Source organism: Ambystoma mexicanum, chromosome 6q (assembly GCF_040938575.1).
Source record: "Ambystoma mexicanum isolate Mex_15411 chromosome 6q, UKY_AmexF1_1, whole genome shotgun sequence".
Taxonomy (NCBI): domain Eukaryota; kingdom Metazoa; phylum Chordata; class Amphibia; order Caudata; family Ambystomatidae; genus Ambystoma; species Ambystoma mexicanum.
The window spans coordinates 205,550,551-205,563,865 of NC_090937.1; positions in this window are offsets into that span (position 1 = coordinate 205,550,551).

Below are 13,315 nucleotides of genomic sequence, written 5' to 3' on the forward strand. Positions count from 1 at the left end.
GATTTTGCAAATGTACATATTCTGTTTGGGATTGTGGAGGACACAGGATTGAACAATAAGCTTTCTGGGTGTGCAATGCACACCCAGAATGTGCAATACCATATATTTGTTAACCTTACTGCAGAGGGTGAGCTTATGGCTGTGTGTTGTACGAGCGACAGCGTATGCTCTGAGGATGAATGGCACATGCATTACTTGACAGTCAATGAAAAAGTGTGTCCGATGGGAGTTGTGTGCAGTGTATTTAGGGAGAAATGCATACTATATAACATGATGTTTAGTGGCGTTTGTGCTGAGGGAGGTAGTATGGCAGGCGATGATTCTGTTTCCGATCTCCTGCATAATTTTGTTTCCCAATATGCAGCCACCCATTTAGGGATGTTATTTTTAATTTGGTGCTGAAATGGACTCGCGATATATGGCGAAGAAGTGTATTTGTGTCTTTTTACAACTTGTGCCATTGTCCTACAATACAAATGGGAATCTATTTTTTCCCAGCATGAGCATTTTTCCCCCACAAATAGCGCTCTTTTTCCTGTTACTCCATTTTCCTTTTGTGCCCGTTGTACACTCATTGCTTTGGTGGCCTTTTTGGAAGTGCAGTAACAATGTTTGTGTTTGCTGTTGCGCACTTTCGCCCTTCGAAACGCACTGCAACACGCACAACAATTTCTTTCATTAGGTACCTATTTCTACCTAATTCAACTGCAGTGTTTTCCACACTGCCACCGTTCCTTCCATTTAGCAAACAATTGTGTGGCGTGTATACAATGTGCGTCGCACTTACTCCCTTCATTGCCCCTTTGTGACAATCTAAAAGGAGATTTCTGTGATAATCATGTACAAAAATCATTCCTAAAGGAAAGTTAAGATACAGGTGCGCTACTACAAACATAGCATCATTTCTACATACAGTATGCTACAGGAAAGTTATGTTTACAGTGCCCTACTAAAAACCTATGAAATTCACTGGAAAAACTTAGCTACAGGTACGTTATGGTTACAGGTAAAACCCCAGAAATTTGCTAGTTATGGTATGCTAAACAACCATAATTCACGCTACCACTGTGCACTGCAAGGACTAACACCCATGACATCAAAGATTACATCACAAATGGCATTGATGACATCGCTGATGACATCACAAGTCTGGCACCCTCTTTTTCAGTTTAGTGAGATATGTACACTAGGTGATTTTCTTTACTAGCAGTGAGGAAATGCAAAGTGAGGAGGTATTAAATGTGTACACCTTACCGTTCTCATATGTTCTTACGCTGCTTTCCTTAGGGTTCAGTGACATCATATGCTACATATATATAGGGGAAGAAGGAAGCCTGAAATGCAGCATTTATCTCTGTGCATTAAAATAATCAGTTAGGTTACAAACACTTTGTGGTAGTACTGCTACGTTTTTGCTTACTTTACTTTCTTTTTATATGCTGCTATTGGTATGTGTTGTGCTGTCTCTCATTTTTTTGTGCAGTAGTATATTTATATAGTAACTGAGGGATTGGTAGCTACTTATCACATGTTTAACAGTCCACAAAGGTCTAACAGCAAAGCATGCATCATGTCACTGTTCAGCATGGGAAAAAATGTGGATATTGCACCTGTATTATGCATACTGCACACAATGCTTATGTTTGTACATGAGGTTGGTCTTGTAATGGAAAGCAATGTGTAATGCAATACGGTTTATAGCAATGCCTTGTTTAATTACCTACTTATATAATGATAGTCCTCCCCATGATGTATGATAGTTTTATGGCAACATATCAAAGACAATCACTTCTGGGCGCTTTTCATGACAACTACATATACATGTGATGTCATCAGTGATGTCATCAATGACATTTGTGACGTCATCTTTGATGTCATGGGTGTTAGTCCTTACAGTGCACAGTGGTAGCACGAGTTATGGTTGCGTAGCAAACCATAACTTGTGAATTTCTGGGGTTTTTAGGTTTTACCTATAAACATAACGTCCCTGTAGCAATGTTTTTCCATTGAATTTTATAGGTTTTGTAGTGGTGCAACTTAACCATAACGTCCCTTTAACAACATTTTTGTAAGTGTATATGCATATGCAGTACAGAGGGAGTCTGCAGCCTTTGATCTCTAGAGGTTTAACTTTACGACTTACTCTACCCAGTATATGCAATAGTAAATGATCATGGGAGTCATAGTCCAAAACATTTTGTGAAATGCAGGCTGCAAACCCTGGCCCTAAATGATTGAAACCTTGATCCGTTTAGTACATTAGCTACTCTAGTGCTGAGAAACCTGTGTCCTCACAACATGAATGCTTTTTTTCAATATGGTTGTCCTTTGCACGCCACCTGCCCTAACCTTTACCATTTGCCATAGTCAGGGCCTACCTTTTGATTTGTTATGTTCACAGTAAGTTGTCTGATATATGAACATACCTTATGTATGTTGATTTCAGAAACTGTTTCTTCTTTTTTCAGGACAGGTTGCTTATAATAAGCGTTGATGCATTTTGCATTTTGGATATATGGCTAGCATACCCTTGAGATGAATGCTCATGCCCCCTCATTCTGTGGTTAGCTGCACTGTGTTCTCTGCAGAGGCTCAACTGAAGTGCAGGAACCATTCACAGAACAGGAAAGTTGAACTGAAGCTTTGTCAGATGGTGTCTAGGAAGAATTGCAGTGTTAGGGCGCTTGCCTATACAATGTCATAGATATACTTTTGGGTCCCCTTCAAAGGGTAGAGGCAGACACATTATAAAAGTCATGATTCCCTGAAAAAAGAAAAGGGTATGGCAAGGTGGTCATGTACACCTTCTCTCTGCCCCACATCACACCGTGGGTGTTGGCATCCAGCCCAGAGACTACCCCTTTGTTATGACCCGGTCTGGGTCATAGTGATATAATCAGGATACAGTTGCAGGTATGCTTAATGGTTGCTTTATTCAAGTTCTTCAGTTACAGGTACAAATCAGGTCTCATCAAGTCCATAAGGAGATAGGAGGAAATCATGAGAGAAACCCACTGGCTCCCACCACCCAGGCTTCCTTAGATCAACTGCCTGGGTTAGAACCCATTCATACACAAACACTCCAAGCTAGCTCATGCATTCCACAAATGACATCACCACATACATACAGCATTCAGAAGGTGAACCATAGAAAGGAAGGATAATCCTAACACCTCCTTCCCTTACAAACCATACAGGGGAAGGCTAATCCTAACACCTCCTTCCCTTACAATCCCAAACAAACCAGCCTCACGCCTCAAGCACACCGTGACCTAAAGCCGTCATCACACCTAACCATCAGAAGGGCCTCAAACACCAATACCCTGCCAGTCACTCTAAAAGACCAAGAATATAACAGCTGGACAACCAGGCATGTCTAACCCACTACACCAGACCATAGACTCATGGCAACTAAAGAGACAGGCGCCTCCAATCAACCAAAACACACTCACCTGACTCATCCTCAAGCACTCAACATTCATAGCATCACTCACAACAGAGGCAACCAGTGGAGAACCAGTCAACCATACCACCATACTTCCTTGAGGTGTTGGCCAGACACCTCGAGCCCTCATAGCTACTAAAAACAACCAGGTAACCCCACTACCAAGATGTTCTGTTGCCATGCTCCCAGAACCACCCAGAACAAAATCCAGAATGACCCCAGAAGCAACACTTCAAGTAAAAACAATAATAATCAATCACTCACCATCATGGCTCAGTACAAAACACTATCCTGACTCCTCTGAGCCACACAAATCACTACCCTGACTCCTCTGAGCCACGCAATTTACCATCATGACCCCGCAAAGCCACACAAATTACTATCATGACTCCGCAGAGCCGCACAAATTACTAAGATGACTCCACAGAGCCGCTTGACCAGACTACCACTAGTCACACAAATCACTAACATGACTCCGCAGAGCCGCTTGACCAGACTACCACTAGTCACACAATTCACTATCATGACTCCGCAGAGCCGCTTGACCAGAGTCCCACTAGTCACACAAATCACTATCAAGACTCCTCTGAGCCACTTGACTAGACTACCACTAGTCACACAAATCAATATCAAGACTCCTCTGAGCCACTTGACTAGACTACCACTAGTCACACAAATCAATATCAAGACTCCTCTGAGCCACTTGACTAGACTACCATTAGTCACATACACAATGACTCTGCAGAGTCACTAGATAAGCCACAACCAGTCAGCGCACACACACTTCACACTGGTTACATGCATGCCATGCATCTTCAAACAGTTTTGCAACATAACCACTCAACATTTAAGAAAAGACATGTTGATACTAACAGGTGGAAATAGTGGGGTGTGGGCAGGGCCCTACCCACACTCCACATCAAAGAACATGTCCTTAAAATACTTTTGGCAAAACTAAACACATGAATATGACATTACTCAGAAATTATATCTATGGTGTCAAAATCTATAAGTCCATGTTGTCCATTGCAGGAAACAACGCTACAAGCTGCAACATCCTCAAAATGGTTAAAAACTAGAGAGATCATGGAACATAGGATTAACAGACATGAATTGCAACATAACTCATTACTCACATACTGCATACTGCAAAATTCTCAACATTGTTATGAATGTTAGTGAGATATGTCAAACTAACTATCCATGCCTAAAACTAAACAGTTTTAATGCAACCTTTTCTGAAAAAATTCCTGGTGACACATTAAAAGTTCACGTTGCCACCTTTGCCACGAATCCTAGCTGCAAAGCTTCAGAAACTGTTAAACTCATTCCACGTTAAACTACAGAGCTGTAAAACTTAAAAGGCATCCATCTCAGTCATGCACACAAGGCAACTCTAATAACATCCTTGCATTCCATAAGCAACGTTACATTGGAATTCCGGAAAGGTAAACAAACACTTCCGATCCGAGCTAACTGCATAGCGACTGAAAAACCATGTGCATTTCAACTATCTCACATGGCCACTCTCACTTGATCACGGAGCGGTTGGCAACTTTAACAGCCGCTCAACAACTGTACCTCACTGAATTCAGTTGTATCCTGGGAACACAGCCTCGAGGCACATACAACTCCAGCTGTTGTCCATTGCAGATTAATTGCGCCGCTAACCACAGACACGTCACCGTCTGTAGCTAAGAATGGACGACAACAGGATTGCTTCCTGAACAACGCCCATGGACGCTATGATTGGTCCACTGCTTGCTTCCTGGTCACGTAGGGACGCATATGGGTGCTTTATTCTGATAATCAATGCCGAAACACGGCAGCTCAAATGGTTTCGGAAGCGATCGCCGGGTAAGCGCCCAACATTCCATGGTAAGGCCAGCTCGCGCAGAATGCCGCAAAGCCACACAATCAGAAAGTTCCAAACGATTGCTAGCTACCACACCAGCTGCGCTGATGTCATCAGTCTCACTGAAGCGCAGAGCTGCTCTGAGCTCTGCTCACCAACCGTCACACAGCTGACGAAAAAACTGCTTTTACTGTGTCCAACTAATTTTATGAAAGTCTTAAACACGGGACTGATCTCTTTTCGCTCGGAGCTTGCTGAGGTTTCCTTGCTGAGGTCCTCCATTTCTCGTACCATTTTAAAACAATTTCATGACAGAACTGCGCCATTATCTTGGCTGCAAGCAGTCTACGACACCACGGGGAGCTGGGAACTCGCTCCTTCTCTTCTGTTTACCTCTTCAGCTTGCTAATGTCTCTGGCTAGTGGGCACATCCACTCACTGGCGCCGTGGGCAGATGGAGTTTAGCACTCTCTCTTATGTTTTCCAACTAAAAACTGCCTCTGCAGCCCAGGCTTTATTCCCAGTGTATAAGAACAATCCATTTGCAGCTGGGTGCTTACTAGGGCCGCCTGCTTTACTCCGCCCAGGGTGCCTACCGGGACTTCCAGTACTTCTGAGCCCTGCTCAGTGCACAAACACTTCTTTAGCCCTGGGTGCCTGTCCTTGCGCCTACCAAGGCACTGCCACTTTCTCAGCCCTGGGTGCCTGTCCTTGCACCTACCAAGGCACTGTCACTTTCTCAGCTCTGGGTGGTGGGACTCTTCCTGGACCATGGGGGCAGTGGGTTCCCTCTCCTTGTACAGTCTCTCACTTGAGCTTCCCTCCTGCTCTGCACCCCCCGCAGCAGTATCTCCTTTCTCCTTATCCTGGACCACACACACACACACAGGTACCTGTTGCCTTGTAGCCTTCAGGGTCCATCCAACCAGTCCTGTTGGAGACCAGTCCTCGTCGCCAATTGTTATGACCCGGTCTGGGTCATAGTGATATAATCAGGATACAGTTGCAGGTATGCTTAATGGTTGCTTTATTCAAGTTCTTCAGTTACAGGTACAAATCAGGTCTCATCAAGTCCATAAGGAGATAGGAGGAAATCATGAGAGAAACCCACTGGCTCCCACCACCCAGGCTTCCTTAGATCAACTGCCTGGGTTAGAACCCATTCATACACAAACAGTCCAAGCTAGCTCATGCATTCCACAAATGACATCACCACATACATACAGCATTCAGAAGGTGAACCATTGAAAGGAAGGATAATCCTAACACCTCCTTCCCTTACAAACCATACCGGGGAAGGCTAATCCTAACACCCTTCCACTGCCTCAATGCACAGTCAGTGGACCTTGTCACAGAGCTCCCTGCAAAAGTCTCCATATGGTTTTGGATCCGCTCAAAAATTACACACCTCTCTGTAGGTGATCCTCTCTGTGAATAACAGAGAAGGTGTGCAATTGCAGGGCAAAGAAACACCTTAACAATCAGATATTTGCCTCTTTGTTTTAGGCTAACCAGGTAGGGGCACATGATAGGTGAGCAAAATATATGTTCCCCTCTGTTAAATAGTATGTCAGCACCTCTACTGACTATTTTATGGCCAGACGTTTTAACACCAGGGGAGCATGTTCTATTCCCTCAGGGACAGTTTTGTGCTGAGTTGTGATGTAGGTTGTTCCAAGCCATCCCAGTTTTGTGAAAATACAGGCTTAAGTCCTCCTATCTAAGAGTCATCTGTATGGAGATAGAATTTTCGACGGCCTCTGGCATAATGTGAAGAGGAATATTGTAAAGTGATATCTTTAACTATATTTTCTGAAGGCTTCCTCCAATATGTCAATCTATGGTATTTTGTAATTTGTACTTGTATTTTAGGTATATAGCACTTATCGCCAAAGCACTTTGCAATATAAAAAGCGGTACGATGTAATGATTAAATTATGAAACTATATCAATAAGTTTAGGCAGTGGTGAGAGAGAGAGAGAGAGAGCAAGTGATTCTTCAGACAAGACCGGAATAGTGAGATAGAAGAGAGAGATCTAATAGATAACGGTATTCCAGTGCCTTACTGCAAGGTGCACGGGGCAAGGAGCAAAAATAATGGAAGCATGACGAGGCACAGGGGGAGAAAGAAGGAACTACGATGGAGATCTCAGAGCGGGATGAGGAGAATTAAAAGAAACAAGTGCAGAGAGATATGGAGGTGCTAAACCATGTAGAAATGTAAAGACAAAGCAAATAAAGTGAAAGATAGGATGAGATTCGAAGGACAGCCAGTGAAGGGAAACAGGAGCAGCAGCGATAGAAGTGCAGGGAGGTATACCAAGATGAAGCTGAACAGAGAAGATGTAGACAGAGTGCAAGGGAGCTAGTTGGTAAGTCGGAAGACCCAATAGAATGGAACAATAGTAATCAAGTCTCAAGATGCTCACAGAGAAGGTTAAGAGCTTGGATGTATGAAATGACAGATACAAGCATAAATAATGTTCCACCCCTTTTGTATACCCGTGAAAGGTCCAGTAAAAGATTTGAAAATAGCTAGTGAAATCTCTGTATTATCCAACTAATCCAGAGAAACCCACAACTCAAACTCCTTACTAGATGGAGGAACTTTCTCAATCATTTGCACAATGACCTCCTGCATTTGTTCAGTACCCTTCCTCTTCCCCACTTCAAAACACACATTATTTTCTGCGGGTAATGTAAAGTGACACAAGTTTTAGTCCCAATCTCATCAAGGTATGCCCCTGCATATTCCTCATTAAGTTGAACGACTCAATCCATCAAGCTTAGAAAGGTTTCTAAGCTCTGTTGAATCCAAATGGCAATAAAGTGATGGGGAGTAGGCCTTCAGCTGTCAAGAAATCTGTTTTCATCCATCATTCAGAGCAATTGATTTTTATAGTACCCCTTAATCAAATTCCGTGTAAAAGTACAAGTGCATCTCCCAATCCTTGTGGTCATCTCATCTATGCCTGGCATAGTGTATTCTGTGAGTTTGGATATCACATTGTCATTAACAAAAGCAACACCGAATGTTTTTGATCCATTATTCCTGAGAACAAAGACTATTAGTGAGAACCAGTAACTCATAGAAGGTTCAATTTCTCCTTGTTCTAACATTTTCTGGAGCTGTGAGTGGACAGCCTGGCATTCTGCTTCTGGCAAGTGATATGATTGGATCCATATGAACGCCAGGGGAACCATTCAATACAATGTACAAACCCGCACAACCTACCAGACCTTTCCATAAACACATCTTTGAAATGATCCAGATACTCTTGTCGGTCAGTTGTAAGATGCTTCTCAAGGTCCAGATTCATCCTTCTCAAGCTGGTAGTTAGGTCAGACCCAAATTAAATGTTAGTGATGGGTTATTTGCGTCTTGCTAGGTTTCAAGCCAATTAACATGATACACCTTCAATATATTTGAATGGCCTCCTCGCTGAACACAATAAGTGAAGTCAATTAGGCCTACTGTAACTGTATGCAGTCCATACCACTTCACCAGGACCCTGTTCTCACATGTGGAGAAGAGAGCCAGGCGTTTCAACCTCCTTCAAGTGTGCCTGAGGGTTGCATAAACACTTCTATTTTCCTTACTCCCTGTGGATATTGATGCAACAGATCTCTAACAAATTTCAAACAATTGCTGTGAAGGCCTTGATAAGTTGGGAAGTGTTCTCCATGTAAAGGGCTTCTTGAGGTTCTGGTCCATAAACACGTTCAAAGGGGATATATTGGGTTGAGGCCTGTGCCCATTCTCTTCATAGCAAACATAAACTATACATTAAAGTATCTGTTTTTTGTTTTGTTATTTCATAGGAGAAATGCCTGAGGGTATTGATCTGTATAACTTACAATTGCTAAAATGTATCAGTTACACACTTTGTAAGGGTTTGAGGGCCTCATGGAGTACATGCCTATTGTGAAAAATGGTACATCATTAAGGGGTAGTGGTTGCAAAGGAGGTCATCCAACATCTACTTGTGAGGATTTATGGCATATCACACATTACAAAACGTCTTCATGCGATGATAAATTTCATGTCAAAAGAACCTACTAAGGGCATGATTCTGTGACGTTATGTACCCGTTCCACGGGCAACACCCGGGGTAATGGCCCGTGGGCCCAGTTAACAGGCAGATCGAAGCGAGGGCCATTAACGTAGGCCCAGATCCATTAGCCCCCTGTGTTTCCCGTGGAACTTGTACATAAGGCCATTAGCACCCCGGATTACCAAAGCGGTATCCCGGGGTGCTAATAAAAAGCAGCAAATTCTGTTGTAGGAAGGAGAATCTTTTACCAACATGGCCGCCATTGAAAGGGATGGCGGGGTTCCATAGAGAGCCCCTCTTCCCTTTCCATGGCAGTCGTGGGAAGCTCAGAGGAAGATGCGGCTTGCACGGCAAGGGCCTCTGCAGCCGAAATAAGGTAAGCAGGGTGGGTGGGTTAATAAAGATAAAGAAAACATGAACAGAGGGTGGAAGGAAGATAGCTGCGGTGTGGTCCGGATGTCAGGCAGCTTGGAATGCGGGCTTTTATCCACGGCTCAAGCTTGCGTTCCAAGCCACCTGACAGACTGGCTGTGTCTTAACAATGCACTAGTGTCCTTCTGTCAAATGAGAATGGGCTAGTTCTAGGAGAGTTTTCCTAATGTGGGGTGATATCAAAAGTTGGTAGCTGTTTTAACTATCCCCCGTCACATTTTGGCAGGCAGAGGACATTTCTCAATTGTACAAAGTAGGGACTGGTCTTACTCTTTCCCTCATCTACTGATATTGTCTGGCCAAAGGAAGCCTGAGTCACAGGCTATTGCATTGAGGAAGGGTGCATTCTGGACCAAGAGGAAGTTGGTCAGTTAGTTCTAGCTTTAGGCTTTGGTCTGACTTTGGGTGCAAGTAGCTAAATGCTTTTGTGTATGGTTTATTGTTTTTTGTGTGTGTTTTCTATTGTTCCCCACTCACTTTCTGTCAGTTCTGCAACTTCTACTTATGTCAGTGTGGAGCAAAGCTCTCATCCCAGCTTAGCTACAGAATCCCCTTCCCACAACACAAATACACCTTTACCATGCTTAGAAGGCAAATCAATAATGATTCCCTGATAACCTGCATCCACTTCTCCAGCCTCAACATATATACGATATTACACAGCCAGTCTGAAATGAGTTGCTAGCTATACAGTGCATACGTCCAGTGGGGGTCATTGGAGCCTAAAACCTGTGGAAACAAGAGCCTGGCTTCCTGCTGGAGCATTCACCTCATTTACACTATACAAATCAAAGTTCACAGAGCTAGAGTTTGTATTAATTGAAAGTTTAGCCTACTTGGTGGCCCGCAAAACCTTTAACGGTGGGGGTGATTAGAGCAGTGATGCAACCTTCTGGTCAGGCCCCATGGATCTCACTTCTGACACCTTCTCTCAGTAAGCCAAGTTGGTTCAAGGCAGAGGTGGAGATTTAAGTTCAAAGAAACAGGTCTGCTGCAGGATATTAAAGGATTTGTATAAAGTGGGGAAAATGAACATAAAGGTATGAAGGAAAACAGGATGGCTTCTCCAGAATTATCATGCCCTACAGCCTCTTTAGATGTGCACCTCAGCTTTATTTACTTTCAGTCACACAATTTAGCAGTGAAATCTTGAATCTTTGTTGAAGGACAACAGACCTATGCATGATCAACCCTGCCTCATTGGAGGGTTCTGCAAGAAATAGATTCCAGAAAAATGTCCTGAATGGAAGATTCTAACATACTGATAATCAGTGGTAACATCCTGAATATAAAATTTGATGAAACCAAGTGAAAAGATGTACCGTATATTCCGGCGTATAAGACGACTGGGCGTATAAAACGAACCCCACATTTTCCAGTTAAAATATAGAGTTTGGGATATACCCGCCATATAAAAAATGACACCCGGCGTATAAGACGACTCCCGACTTTTGAGAAGAATTTCCTGTGTTAAAAAGTCATCTTATATGCCAGAATATACGGTATTGTTGAGGTGAAACTTCCTTGGTTATTTATTGTGCCATATTTACATTATTATGCGTGTCAGAAAAAGAGTAATACTGTGATGTCATGTGATTCTATGTAGAGTGTTTAGATTCACTGTGTGTTCTAAGGTTAGTCAGTTGGAGCCTGCCTCTTGAAGGGGTACCTGCTGTCCTTGAATGATCTATCTAATAAAGGACTTTAATATACTTATCACTGCCTGGACCCAGTCTTAACATTGGCGACGAGGACTTGGACCTCATTTTTCCTGGGGCCACCTGATGTTCTCTGGTCTCCGGTCTTTTACGCACCGACAGCTTTCAGGATCTCCGCCTCCGAGAGGGACAGCAGGCGAGAGGCAGGCAGGAGGTGGAGCTGAAGCACTGTATTCATGCAAGTTGGGAGAAAGCTCCTTACGAGCGTCGGCGCAGCAGCTGCTGCTTGGGAAGTCCTGCACTGGCTCTGAGGCAAGGAGGGGCGTTGCGCAGATCCAGCGCGAGCCGCAGCGCGACACTCAGGAAAGCTTGGAAAAGCTTCACATGAGCGTTGGTGCAGCGGCTGCTGCTTTGGGAGTCCTGCGCGAGCCCCAAGTTGAGGAGGGGCGTTGCGCAGATCCAGCGTGACCCGAAGCTCGAGCCGCAGCGCGGAACAGGGAGCGAGCGCTCGCTGCTCGCGTGTCCTTTTTAGCCACGCCCACCTCATGACGTGCTGGCCTCCAGAAGCCCCGGTCCTCCCATTGTGACATCATGTCTCCTAGCAAAGCCTTCGACAAGCCCGGCAGCAGAGGATATAACGCGTAATTGCTTTGTAGCGGAGACCCCTAATAGAGTGCTAATGGTGGACTGCAATTCCTGCAATTTATTAAAAAAAAGAAAAAAAAAATGTCTTCTTTTTTTTTCTCTTAAGAAAGGAAAAAAAGGATAAGATTTTTTTTTACATTTATCTCTTACTTTATGCAGCAGTTTCCTTGGACCAATTGTGTGCTGTGTATGCACCACAAAAAAAAAAAAAAAAAAAGATCCACATTAAGAATATCGTCCTGCTTGAGTATAAACCATGGCCGCCTCCATTCCACCTACCCTGCCCTTTCTGAGCGAACCAGGCCGAGCTCCGATTACATGGGACAGGTGGAGGGACATGTTTGAGAACTACCTGGTGGCGATGGGCGGGGAGAGATTTCCTCCTGCGTGCAAGAGGGCCTTACTCCTACACACCTTGGCATAGAAGGACGCAGAATTTTTGATGGACTTTCCAGACACCATGCCCCAGAGGCAGGTGACATGGATGAATATATGTTTGCCCTTAACCAACTTCGGGACCACTTCGAACCGAAAAAGAATGTCAGTTTTGAGAGACACAAATTTTTCCAGAGGGCCCAAGAGAAGTCGGAGTCTGTGGAGTCCTATATTGCTTGCCTCAGATCCCTGAGTTACTCCTGCGAGTTTGAACATTTGACTGATTCCCTAATCAGAGACCAGCTGGTTAGATGCACTAATAATGTGAGAGTCCAGGAGAAACTTCTTGCAAAAGATATGAAATTGGATGAGGCAGTACAATTAGCAAGAAGCATCGAGCAGACTTCAGAGTATGTCAAAGAACTTAGGATTGACAAATCCAATCCTTCATCGTCTTCGGTTTGTGTCATTAATCAAAAGAAAAAAATTTGCTTTTCCACAGTAAAGAGAGGAGGAGGAAATGCAAGAAATGTATGTTCTCGTTGCGGCAGTTCAAGACATGGTATGAACTATCCTTCCTGCCCTGCAAAATATGCGGAATGTTTCAAGTGCAAGAATAAAGGGCATTTTGCCAATGTCTGCAAGGGTAACGCTGTCAATAGTATAGAGTTCAGGCCAGTGAACAATAATGAAGACGGCATCGGAAGGGGGTACAACATCCAAGAAGTGTCCGGCACTCAAGAATTTACCCCAAGACACATATTCGAGATTTCAGAGATGTCTGGGATGACCAAAGGTCCCGTGGACATGTTTCAAGTGGATGGAATTGAGCTCAAAATGAAAGTTGAT